Source organism: Ursus arctos, chromosome X (assembly GCF_023065955.2).
Source record: "Ursus arctos isolate Adak ecotype North America chromosome X, UrsArc2.0, whole genome shotgun sequence".
Taxonomy (NCBI): Eukaryota; Metazoa; Chordata; class Mammalia; order Carnivora; family Ursidae; genus Ursus; species Ursus arctos.
In genome coordinates, this window is record NC_079873.1 from 38408701 (window position 1) to 38421874 (window position 13174).

Consider the following 13174-nt stretch of genomic DNA (forward strand, 5'->3'; position numbering starts at 1 on the left):
GAGAGATTTCAACTCAGGTGAGTTTGGACAGGTTGCGGGTTTTTCAGGAATGGGTGTAAGAAACTCTTGGTGGATTGTTTGACTCCTCCTGGTTCAGAGAAGAGACAATTTGAGCCAGGATCTTTCAGACTGTCACAGAGAGGTTTCCAGTCTTCTTGGCAGTAGTCGGATAGCAGTAGGCAGAGAAGGGTAAGGGGGAGGTTATAAGGAGGCTCAGGGAAGGGTGCTGAGGGGGTAAATTGCAAACGCCTTGTTTCTGAGACTGGCCTGTCACCCACCGCCAGGCCAGTACAGTTACTGCAGTCACCCAAATGCCTATTACCTGGCCAGGCCAGAATGTTGTTCTATGACGAGCTGGGAACCACGGAGTATGGAAGTGATACTGCGGGGTGGCAGGTAGGCATGGGAGGTGGGGTCAGGTCTAAGTGTAAAGCTGGCCAGGGAAGGCCACGGGGTCTCCACACCCTCTCCAACCAGAGCAAGTACCCTCTGATCCACCCTCTGAGATTCCTCCATCTTGTATACAGCATATACACAGGGATAGGTTAAGCGCCAACATGGCTTCCACCCCAGATATAATGGGCAGTCTTTTTAATTCTTTTATTATTGTGAAGAGAAGGCAGCTGCTACAGAAAAAGTCTGGAAAACACTGCCCTCAGATGTCCCAAAGGAGGTGACTCGGGTTCTGGCACGGGCTTCTCAAGGAGGCAGTGGGCCAGCCATTCCCAGCCCAAGGCAGGGCACTTCAATGGACTCAGCCTGGGTATGGAAACAAAGTCGTGGCATTCAACGGACTGGCTGCAATTCTTCCTCCATTTAGTCAGACACAAACCGAGACACATAAAGCTCAAAGCGACCTCATGAATCTCCCTGCCCATGGCCTTATTTCACAAGATGAGGAGACTGTTCTAGACATGGAAAGTGACTAGCTCAAGGTCGTAGACTTGTTGAGGCAAAAATGGGACTGGAGCCCAAGTTCCAGGGTCCCAGCTCAGTGCTCTTTACACTATACATAAAAACAAGTGTTGACTGGACAGCTCCTGCGTATGTGAGGCAATAGGACGACACTAAACAATTACACAGATAAATAGAAGTGAGTGTGAAGTTACTAAGGAGAAATGCAGGGAGTGTAAATACTTCAAAAGGCTTCTCAAGGCACAACCCACCACCCCCAGCACTAGAGTGAGTCACAGAGGTCCCCATGGAAAAGTTTCACCTTGGTAAATTGAGAAATGATTATATGTGATCTTTCGGTGATGAAATAAAATTTCCTGTTGGTGAAGTCTATAGCCTAGAAAGTGCTTTAGTCCTCTATCTGAAGCATGATCTCAGATAGGTACATGGAGGAGAACGCCATATTCATAGTAGACCAAGGAGCTAAGACAAAAAGACAGACACTGAAAGACATAATGATTCTAGCCCTGGGCATTTTGTTGAACCAAGATGAAGGAGCCACTGTGTGGTGACTCAAGCCAAGCATGACCCAGATACTGCAGGAGAAACAGCCCGGAGCCACGAAGGCCCTGGAACAAGCTCCAGCAACCAGCACGACATACTCCAGAGAGCAAGAGCTCTCTGCTGAGGAAAGCAGGTAGTTCTGCAGAGCAGGGACTGAGTCTAGGATTCCGTGTTTCAACACCTCGACAGTGAAGAAAGGACAGAAGAAAGAAACATACACAGATAGAGCTTCTAGCTTATCTCAGAACTTGATAAATATTAGCACTTGTAATGGGAAACTTCTATAAACATTTGATCAGGTTATTCTTTTGGGAGAGGTTTCCCCTACAACTGGCGCTTCCCTGATGGAAGCACTTAAAAGGTCTCTAATTTCCCCCCTATACTTTCAAGTCATAAATGTGATCATAGAGCCGGAGACCTGAGGTGAAAGTAGCTTCACAGATGGTAAATTCCCATACAGGAGAGCTTGATAAAACAGACTCAAGTCTGATAATTCTACTCTAACAGGAGGTCAGGCTCTTTTCACCATAGCAATCAACAGAAGAAAAAAAAAAAAGTAGGCGTGTAATTCTATAGGAAGCATAGAATGTTCTGGAAGAAAAAACAAAGTCAAGTCAACTATGAGGGAGCTGAGATAACTACGAGAAGAGACGTCCCCAGAAGCTTCTAAACCACATTGCAAAGTTGGGCTAACTGACCAAATAGCTTGGGACAGAAAAACAGTAACGTCAGAGACTGTCACCACAGTGCGTAGGAGGATTCAGACACACCAGGTGTCTGACCACCTGCTGGGGCTCTCTGCTTGTCAATTCAAAACCTCTGAAGGTGGTTATTTTGGTCAAAGGTATAGAATTTAGGGTTTTAAAATGTATTCAGCTTAAAATGCACATTTATACCAGCCAACTCTGATGGGGCAGAAATAATTTCTCATCATCACAGCAGGCTGTCCGAGTCTAAAGCAACAGCTATCTGAAAAGCTTACTGGAATCTTCCTCCTTAAAAATTATCAATAGAATGATTTTAGCTTGCATTTCCCCCAGACCCTCAGGAACTGGCTAAGTAGCCTCAAGAAATACCCAATTAGTTCAGTCATTCTGTTGAGTCAATGGGAAAATGACAATCTTGGGCTCTTTGTTCCAACACCTTGATAGTAAAGAAAGAACGTGATGACGTACACACAGATAAAGCTTCTAGCTTTATCTCAGGACTTGGTAAGAATAATACTTATTTGTATACACATTCCCTGCTGTATCTGAACACTTAGTATAGAGTCTGACATGTAGTGTGACTTAGGAAACACTTTTTTAAATAAACACAGTTTAATGATCAAATTCTGCAAAACCAAAAATATATGCCTTGAAAGATCACTACCTTATTATTCACCTTGATCTACAAGTAAGAAAGGGAATATCAGGGGCACCTGGGTGGCACAGCGGTTAAGCGTCTGCCTTCGGCTCAGGGCGTGATCCCGGCGTTATGGGATCGAGCCCCACATCAGGCTCCTCCACTATGAGCCTGCTTCTTCCTCTCCCACTCCCCCTGCTTGTGTTCCCTCTCTCGCTGGCTGTCTCTATCTCTGTCGAATGAATAAATAAAATCTTAAAAAAAAAAAAAAGAAGAAAGGGAATATCAAACCAAACATCTATTTCATTGTGTTTTCTTAGAATGGTCGAGTGAAAACAGACAAGCAGAACTAACGAATACCCTCCACTGTTTACTATGTGACTTGAACGCCTCTCTTAAGTATCTACGACCTCGTATCTAACATAAGGCCCATAATTTCTTCCTCACAGTGCTGCGGTATGGACTTCAGTGTGGTCCTACTGTTTTAGAGCCTGGCACACGCCAGCTGTTCCAACTCTCATATTCTCCTTTGACCTCAAACGTGGATTCCAACTAGAAGTTTGTATTACCCGCGTCACTTCCTGAGCTTCTTCCCGAAGAAAGGAGTCCTTCGCTCATGACAACCAGAATCAGATCAGAACCCCAGGGGAGCTCTCCAGGCAGGTGACCCGCTCACTGGGACTCTCCAGGGGTATGTGGGAGGAGGACAGGGCTGCCTGGTGGGGTCGTGCGCCTCGCCCTGAGTCCCTGGGCCCTCCAGGAGCCTAGGTACGTGGGGACAGAGGGATAGAAAAAAGGAAGCAGTCAGGACACAGGGAGCCCCAGGGAAGGATGGCCAGCCCCGATTAGGAGCACATGACCTCCTCCTCAGAGAAGCATCTTTTTTTAAATTTTTTTTCAAGTAATCTCTACACCCAGCGTGGGGCCCGAACTCACGACCCTGAGATCAAGAGTCAGATGCTCCTCTCACTGAGCCAGCCAGGCGCCCCGAGGAGTGTCCTTAATTTAACCAGTAAATGAAAGGCCGTTTGGAAATAGCTTCTACAAGCTGCGATTTGGCAGAAACTTCGAGTGAATATACGTCCAAGCTTTCCCCCAAAAAAGCCCTGAAATCGGCTGGTTAATCTGGCCTGAACCGTAACATATGGATAGATCTAAATGCTACCGAAAGCCCCAATTTTAAAAGCAACATATGTGTTTTTTCAATGTAAGTTTAACGTATTTTTAAAAATCATAAGTGATGTAATCACAAGGGCAATACTCACCAAGCTGAGCAAAAGTATTTCTCTTCAATCATGCAGAAGCTGATGTCATCTTTACCTTCCAGGTGAGCCATATGCTACTCAGTTCGCTGTGTAACCTCAAGGATGTCACGACCTTTCAGGACTCAGTTTCTCCATCTGTTCGGACAAAAAGGACGGATGGATCTGGCAAACACGGCAACACCATGCTTCTCTTCTGAAAACAGCAATTGTTGTTATTTCTCTCTATGCCAAGTGTTTCATTACCAAATAGGCCTATCTTTTAATATGTGGTTCCTGAGAAGGGTAAGAGGGACCAGGGTTTTTAAAAATGACCCACATGAGTAAATGCTGGCTTAAAAGAGAACTTCCTGGACACCTGGTTCACCCCAAAACAGGACAGACCACATCCCTCCCTCCCCTTTCTTTGAATCAAATGTCCTTAACTCTGTTCCCCAGATGGCACAAACCTCTCTCCTATTAGCCGAGTCCTGTCTTAAGATAGAATACATCTGCTTACGGCCTGGGAACTCTTCTGTGAAGTATGGAGTTGTTACAGATGCGTAAGATGAGCACGGTGTCAAGTCAACAGCTTACCCAGGACCCAGGGCTGCGCACTAATCTCAACACCCTCGCTTAGCCCACAGCTAGGAGTGCAAGGTGTCGACAAAAGAAAATCCAAGGTTTAAAGAGTGCTCTGATTTAGTATTGATGATGAAAGAACAGCATGTCCTTTTGTGATACATACAAATTACAATCAAGTTAACATACCAGCCAAGGCCTCCTTTTGTAACACTGTCAAATAATAATGAAGGAAAAGTCATGAACACAAATTGAGCCCCCAAACCAGGCCTATTTTAAAAGCACACAGGATTTAGAGTGCATGAAGGAAAATGTATTTTTCATCAATTCCAATACAGAGAAAACCTTAGCATTCATTAAACACTATAGAGAGTCTTTCAAACGCTTTCTATTTGATATTACATGCTCTGGGAACCCAGTGTAGCTACGGAATTACCCACACTGATTCAGCACTAAGAACCGTACAGGGCATAGAAACAGAGAGACGGCTCACTCACCGAATGTAAGGACTCAAGTATGTAACAGTGACCAACCTAGGGGACACTGTAACAGCCTGTTCGTTACAATAGCCTTATTCTAAAACTGCTTGAAGGAGTCTTGATTTGCAATGATAAAAGTCCATTTTTTAAAACCCGAATAGCTATTACTATAGTCAAAAGTTAACAAAGCATCTATGTTGAGAGTCAATTAAAGAAAATGCATTCGGAATAAGTGGGTTTACACTAAGTACCACACGAAGTGTCTGCCAAGTGACACTTGATCTCTCAATATTTCTAAGGGGAGCATGAACCCCTCCTTTGTCACGCCAACTAGCTTCCTTACACTTTAACGCTATGCATAAAATGTCTGACTTCCACCACTTTAAAAAGTTCTTAAAAAGCACAAAGAGGGGCGCCTGGGTGGCCTAGTCAGTTAAGCATCTGACTCTTGATTTCGGCCCAGACCCTTAACTCAGAGTCGTGAGTTCAAGCCCCACATTGGGCTCCAGCGTGGAGCCTACTTAAAAAAAAAAAGTACAAACAAATGTTTACTTATTAACAACTGCAAGAAGAACCAATACAATTTTTCACACTTACTCTAAGAGAAAAAATATGGAAAGGGAACCAAAATGTTATTTAAAATGCTTCATGACAGGGCGCCTGGCTGGCTCAGTCGGTAGCGCACGTGACCCTTGATCTCGGGGTCATGAGTTCAAGCCTCACATGGGCACAGAGCTTACTTAAAAAAGTAAAAATAAAATAACGTGTGCACATTAAGGAAAATGCTTAATGATGAACTCAAGCTGTCGAAATAAAACATGGAGGTACGTGACAAATAATCACAATCTTGCTAAACAGTAACACAAACAGTATTCTTCATGTAAAAATTATTTAAGGCTCGAGTCTAGAATGAACATATAGGTCCACAAATTTCTAGAAGCATACAGCCATACGGGCAAGTTCTTGATCTCTCCCATATCCTTCAGAATGCGGACACACGGCTCTTCAGTTCAGTTCACAAGACAGGATACAATCTATCTAATACGCTGTGTGAACAGCTTCATTTGGAAAAGCCTTCTTTCATTCACGGGCCTGACAAATGCTTGTTTCCTGCGCTCCAGAGGAAACCATATTTATAATAAGTAGTTTTTGTAAGATTTACTTTACGTGCTTCTCATGTGACTAGACACTGGCAGGGCTGGCCCCAGTGTGGGCAGCAACGGAGCGCAACAAAATGCTCCCTTGCTCGAATGTTCACAACCCGAGAATGGTAAGTTATTACCTCCTCAAGGCTTTGGTTAAGTTTCAACTACTTTACCCGAAAGGAGTAATAGCTAACAGCTATGTATATGAAAACACTACATACTAATTTATTTCAGCCAAGAGGTCACCAGGTGAGAAGAAACTTAAAGAGCCTCCAACCCCCACCCCATTGGGTTGCCTGGGGTCAAGGAAATGAGAGGAGGGTTCCTACAAGTAGGTAAGAAACCTGAAACACTGACTTCTCTACTCCTCCAGGTTGCCTTAAAAGCAGGCAATTCTGTTTTGTGTTTAACTCTCAAATCACTTGACCTGTGTTCATACGTAAAGACAGGAATTAAAATGTACTGAGCAAAACACGTAGAGGATCCAATTACACAGTTCATGGAAAAGCAACACTGTTCTATTTCCCAGGCAAGTGAAGCATTCTGGGAAAGCAAACACCAAGTCCCACAGCTGCTTTATGGGTAGACCAGAGCTCAAAAGACCATTGGCATCCTGGAATCACCCATCCTTCCCTCATGCCAACATCAACCTGACGAGTTTTCTGAATAAGCTAGTCTTCTGTTGGCCAAGGGAGGCCTTTCCCGTGTCATTCCTCTTTGTTTAGAAGCCAGGGTCATGTCAAATGGCACCTCTACACTGGAGTTGACCTGAGAAAGGTGGGCGTGGGGCAGCACGAAAGGAAAACGTTATATGCTCTGTGGAAATTCCAGGCCTTTCCACTGCTTTCAGGTACATCAGAATTCACTGTGCTCATTAGATTCAGGGGATACCCAGGCGGTGCAAAAGGCGGATTCTGGGTAATGAAGCCATTAACCAACAAAATAAGGTTCATACCGGGTTCTTCAACTTGTCATTCTCATCTTTCCTACAAAGCGTCTTCTAACTTAATCATGATTCCTCAAACCATTATATTAATTGGAGAGCAAAATAACTGATGTTTAAGGACCAAAAAAAAAAAATCACTTGTATTTTTAAAGTAACATGTAATACAAGCATGTATCTATGTACAAAACAGCGGAAAGTTACTTTAAAACTTTCGAAATTGATAGTTCAAGTTGTTGCTTAAAAAGAAACTAGATAAACATATATGGGACAAATATTCTGAGAGCATCGGACAGCACTGAAGATTCCAACTTTTGAGGAATAAAACATGATTTATTCAACAGTATAACATTTTAGAAGATTTGTCTTTTTTTTTAATTTCAGTGACTGTCATAACATAAAATGTTGGTGAAATGAGGTTTACTTTTCAATTGCTATGTAATCCTATCATCTTTTTTTCTACCTTCCAGTGCGTATGAGACTGCTGTTCTAGTGAAGGCAAAATATAAAACTCCCCTCTGGCTCAATTTTCTTTTAAGTAAAATGAGAAAATTGTCAAAGATTCGTTCCTGGGGCGCCTGGGGGACTCAGTCAGTGAAGCATCTGCCTTCAGCTCAGGTCATGATCCCGGGGTCCTGGGATAGAGCTCCATGTTGGGCTCCCTGCTTAGCGGGGAGTCCGCTTCTCCCTCTCCCTCTGCCTCCCCCCCCATGCTCCCTCTCAAATAAATAAATAAAATCTTTAAAAAAAAAAAAAAAAGATTTGTTCCTGCCTCTCACTACTTTTCAGAGCAAGTAAAAATTTTTCTAAAACACTAGGCAAATATAAAAAGTGATTTTAAAACATTTGGGGGGTCTTTTTTAAAAAGGGGGGGATGCCTGGCTGGCTCAGCTGGTAGAGCACGCAACTCTTGATCTCCGGGGCGTGAGTTGGAGCCCCACACTGGGTGTAGAGATTACTTAAAAATAAAATCTTAAAAAAAAAAATTGGGGGGGGGAATGAAATGCCTCTCCCCCCTGCTCGTGCTCTCTCAAATAAATAAATAAAATCTTAAAAAATAACACTCTTTATGGGGCGCCTGGGTGGCACAGCGGTTAAGCGTCTGCCTTCGGCTCAGGGCGTGATCCCGGCGTTATGGGATCGAGCCCCACATCGGGCTCCTCCGCTGTGAGCCTGCTTCTTCCTCTCCCACTCCCCCTGCTTGTGTTCCCTCTCTCGCTGGCTGTCTCTATCTCTGTCGAATAAATAAATAAAATCTTTAAAAAAAAAAAAAATAACACTCTTTGAGAAAGAAAATCAATTGCAATCTTCTAAGTGGTTAATGCAAAAACACGCCAGTAGTGAAATGGTTCCACTAGATGGCGCCCTATTTTCTTCAGTGACCAGAGACACCTCTTACCTAGCCTCCACCGTCACCTGAGAGCAATTCTTGAGCTTATTTTATAGCGTCAGTGGGCACCATCTTTGTACAATGGAGTCTATGACTTGACTCTCACTACATAAAACAATGTTTGCTTTATTTTCTTAAAATGTCTTCTTTCAGGATTCAAGCTTCATTAGCATTCCAGAATTTTAAGATAAGGTTTAATGGACTCGGTCATTCAACCATTTCTTGAGCCCTTCCTTTGCGCCACACCCTCTCTACAGTCTGAAGCAACCCATGCTCTTTAGTGGTGCCTGCCATTACAACTTCCCATCCTTAGGTGCCTGGGTGGCTTAGTCGGCTATGCGACTGACTCCCGATTTCGGCTGAGGCCATGATCTTGGGGTTGTGAGATCGAGCCCCGCATAGGGCTCATGCACTGGATGTGGAGCCTGCTTGGGACTCACTCTCTCCCTCTTCCTCTGGCCCTTCCCCACTTTTTCTCTAAATACACCCGAGCGCACACACACACACTCTCTCCCCATCCTCCTGCAAATACCTAGGAGTCTACCAGTTCCAGTATGGTTTGGCTTCTGCACTTCAATCTTACTTATCTGCAGCATTTCCTGGTCCATTCAATAACTTCCTTGCAAAACATTTCTGTCATCCGTGTTCCTTACCACAGCTCTCTGCTGAGAAGCTCTCATAAACCCAAGACACTGAGTTCCATTCCATTCTGAGGTTTGATTTTAAAGATATATCAAGCATCGCTGATGTGAATTTTTGAAAAAAGGATTAAACCCCTTTGCGGGTGCTTATATGTCAAAATGAAAATAGTCATGCTGTTCATTAACCTCTTTCCAAAGTTCTGAACTTAGATAAGACTGGAAAGCATTCGATCTCTGAATGTGATGGAATAAACATTTATAGCACTGAAATGGTGATTCTCCATATAAAGAGACAATACCTTTAACACCTGGCCCCAGGCCAAACCCTAAGACATGAAAAACAGGAGATGCTCTCAATTTAGATTAAGGTGGCATACAAAAGCCTCAGGCAACTCTTCAATCAAATGTCCATATCAATCCCTCTCTATTTCATTTCTCATTCTCATGCAACCAACAAAATCTAGAAAGGACGGAGCACAGTAACCCAATTGCATCTTACAAACTATTCCCTTTTAGAAACAATTGGCTCTAGGGGCGCCTGGGTGGCACAGCGGTTAAGCATCTGCCTTTGGCTCAGGGTGTGATCCCAGCGTTCTGGGATCGAGCCCCACATCAGGCTTCTCCGCTATGAGCCTGCTTCTTCCTCTCCCACTCCCCCTGCTTGTGTTCCCTCTCTCGCTGGCTGTCTCTATCTCTGTCGAATAAATAAATTTAAAAAATCTTAAAAAAAAATTTTAAAAAGAAACAATTTGCTCTAATTGTGAAAGCAAAATTTTTAGATGAAATTTTCCTTAAAGACAACACCAAGCTCTACAGTGTGTTTCTTCCGGTGCTCTAAAACTTCACCTAAATTAACCGCCACTTCGGAGGGAATGGTATTTCACGAGCCTGTTCTCAGCACCTCTAACTGAAAAATAAGCCTGCTAAATTTAAGATAAAATTACTTAAATTATCCCCAGCTTTACGTGCCAGGATATGCTTTTTCATGTTGAAGAAATTAAAACTGAGAGAAACTCATATGCTTTAATAAGAAATTCAATTCATTATTTCTAAACCATTAGATTTCTTTAAAAAAGTAAAACTGCTCATGAACTTGCCTATGGACTTGAATTTATTTAAATAAACAACCTGTTCGATAAATTGTTCAAAGACTTCAGATAAAATCTTCACCAAGGAAACTTGAGGTTTTGTCTTCCCTATTCATGCTGTTCAAATTCATGCATTGAGGTCATTTTCATATTTATTTATCATACTAAAAGAGGAAAATATTTATCCATATATAATTATAATTTGTAATTTACTATATGTTTATGTTATATGTTATAATTTAAAATATATATTATAAATTTTATATTATCTATATATACACATCTAAAATGTATGAGTGATCTAAGTGCCTGGGAGTCCCAAATACTGAGAGAAACAAAATATAACAGAAAAAACAATGGGAGGGGCGTCTGGCTGGCTCAGTTGGTAGAGCATGTGACTCTTGATCTCAGGGTCATGAGTTCAAGCCCCACGTTGGGAGTAGAGATCACTAAAGATTATAATTAAACTTTTTAAAAAAAGAAAAAACAATGGGAAAATAAATTCACTTAAAGATTTTAGCTAAAAATTGAATATGCAGTCATGTCCTAGGTTGAGGGGAGGTTTGAGATCTTTTTCAAGAAAAAATCCTATACGACATCATAATCCCCAAGACACTACCTAGATAAATCCATTTTTAATGCATGATTCGTGATTTTATTTCTTTGATCAGCTAATAAGCGCCTACTACTCTGTGCCAGGCACTGGGTATTGTAATAATAAGCCACATGGTGGCCTTGGCCTCAGGAATTTTAAGTCTAATGGGACAAGACATCAGTCAATAATCAGTATCAATAAAAATAAGACCGGGGGGGGGGGGGCTGAGTGGCTCAGTGGGTTAAGCGTTTGCCTTCAGCTCAGATCAAGCCTGGCATTGGGCTCTCTGCTCAGTGGGGAGCCTGCTTCTCCCTCTCCCTCTGCCCCTCCCCCTGCTCGTGCTCTCTCTTTCTCACTCACCCTCTCTCTCAAATAAATAAAACCCTTAAAAAATAATAAAAATACGACCTATCACATACCTACGTGACATGAAACGACAACCTGTCCCCGTATTTGTCTCAGGGTCAAGTGGAATTAGGAAAAAGAAATTTCAAGGAAAATGAACATTTGAAAACATTTTCAACAAGGATGAAAAACAAAAAAACAAACAACAAAAAAAAAACATTTTCTGGTTAACACTCAGATAACTGGAAACCCCACAGTGGACTTCCCCATCTTTGTACCTTTTGGGCAGTTGTGTTGTTGCTCTGTTTATATGCTATAATTTTCAATTTGAAAAATTTCAACTTAAAAAATGTATAGTTATGAAAAGGATGGGTTAGTCGGTTCTTTAATTTTTATGCCACGATTAGAAACAAAAACTGAGAAAATAAATTCCAGCAAACCTCTTGTTTCTAGTTCACAGACACCACCACCACCCTTTTTTTTAACCAATTGGTTGTTCTTGCTTCTCAATGGACACCTCCGGCATTGCTTCGATACAAAACCACAAGCAAGCTCGTGTGCCCAGAATTCCCCCCAAGAAACCAAGTGGGAAAAGAGCCATACTTGCAAGAACGGGTATCTAACCTCCTCAAGATGGCTCCTTGAGATAGATAAAGGAGAGACAGAACTTCGTAGGGGTGAACTGAATGAAGTACTTCCAAATTTCCCAAAGGGAATCCTTACTTGTGGGACCAATTCAGCTGTCTTCGGTATGAAAGCAACCTTTAAATAGCTCTCCTTCTACTTATAGCTCTTCTAAATTCGCTATTGTTACTCATTATGAGTCCACTGGTATTAGTCAGCACAAGTCATTAGCCACTGTGTTTCTGAAATCACCAACTTCCTTCCCTCCCGTCTTCTCGAGAAAAGGGGACACTTGCTTCGAAACCTTCAGCTTGAAAATGTATGCCACCATTTCTCATGAACTTATTCGGAAACAGCTCACACAAATTCTTTATTCAAACAATCAATCGGGAAATGGATACCATTCTTGACCCCCACCCCCCAAAAAAAGCCCTAGTTCGGTATGATTTCTGCTAACCACAGGTGAGAAATGGAAATTAATCCAGGGAACTATAGACTGTCCTGGCCTTTTAAAATGATCTGTCAATTAAGGCCCGACCTAATCGTGACAATTCACCTTTTCAACGTTATCTGTCAAGACCTCCTCCCATCTATCAGTTCTGCGGGATTGAAGGGAAAAGCAGGCCTGCTGGGAGCGATCCACAGGGACCCTGAAACCCTTCTCCCCTTCTCTCCATGCACACAGAACCACCTCGAAGCAGGTACTCCTCCAGCACCCTTCCCTAACCTCCAGCTGCCAGTGAGCTCTTGCTACACTGACTATCCTGGATCCTTCATGACCCATCACATCCCTCCATCTTCTCCCCCCAAGTAAACGGTATTCTCCTTCTAGACAGTGTGTCCTGCAGCTTCTCATTTCACCCGCAGCACCTGCCACTTGAATGCACACTGAGTATCTGCAAAACCAAACCTCCTCCAACCCCAACCCCGCCCCCCTGCTTTAAAGGCAGGACATCACACAGGCCCAGAGAAATTCTTGTCCTACCTGGGCTTGGGGTTTCTTTTCCATCATTCAAGCGGCTTCGCAGAGCAACGTGTACAAATAAACCCAAGAATGCAAAGGACACAGCACGAAATAAAAATCGACATCAGCCTCTCCCCCATTTTCCCCATGAGCATGACTAACGGACCCTTCATAGGGCCCCTTAATTCCACACGGACACACACCATCACCAATTGCCATGGAACATTCTGTTGGGACTTCATCGGCTACACCAGAATTGAGGAAGAGGTTTTGTTTGTTGTGAACTGTGTGGACTAGACAGTTTCTCCTTGAATTTCTTAAGAAAAGGAAAGGTG

The 13174-nt window shown here is 42.9% G+C and overlaps 1 long non-coding RNA gene across 8 annotated transcripts in view; it reads right to left on the reverse strand.

Annotated features, from left to right (window-relative positions):
• LOC113265912 (uncharacterized) overlaps nucleotides 1-13174 on the reverse strand; it is a 293640-nt gene that overhangs the window by 242294 nt on the left and 38172 nt on the right. For 7 of the 8 annotated variants that reach the window (XR_008958929.1, XR_007188357.2, XR_008958927.1 and 4 more), the window contains one exon: nucleotides 4068-4202. This is a non-coding gene — a long non-coding RNA (uncharacterized LOC113265912). Of the gene's footprint in view, nucleotides 1-3371; nucleotides 3567-4067; nucleotides 4203-13174 lie in introns of all 8 variants that reach the window. The other variant, XR_008958930.1, reaches the window with a different exon arrangement.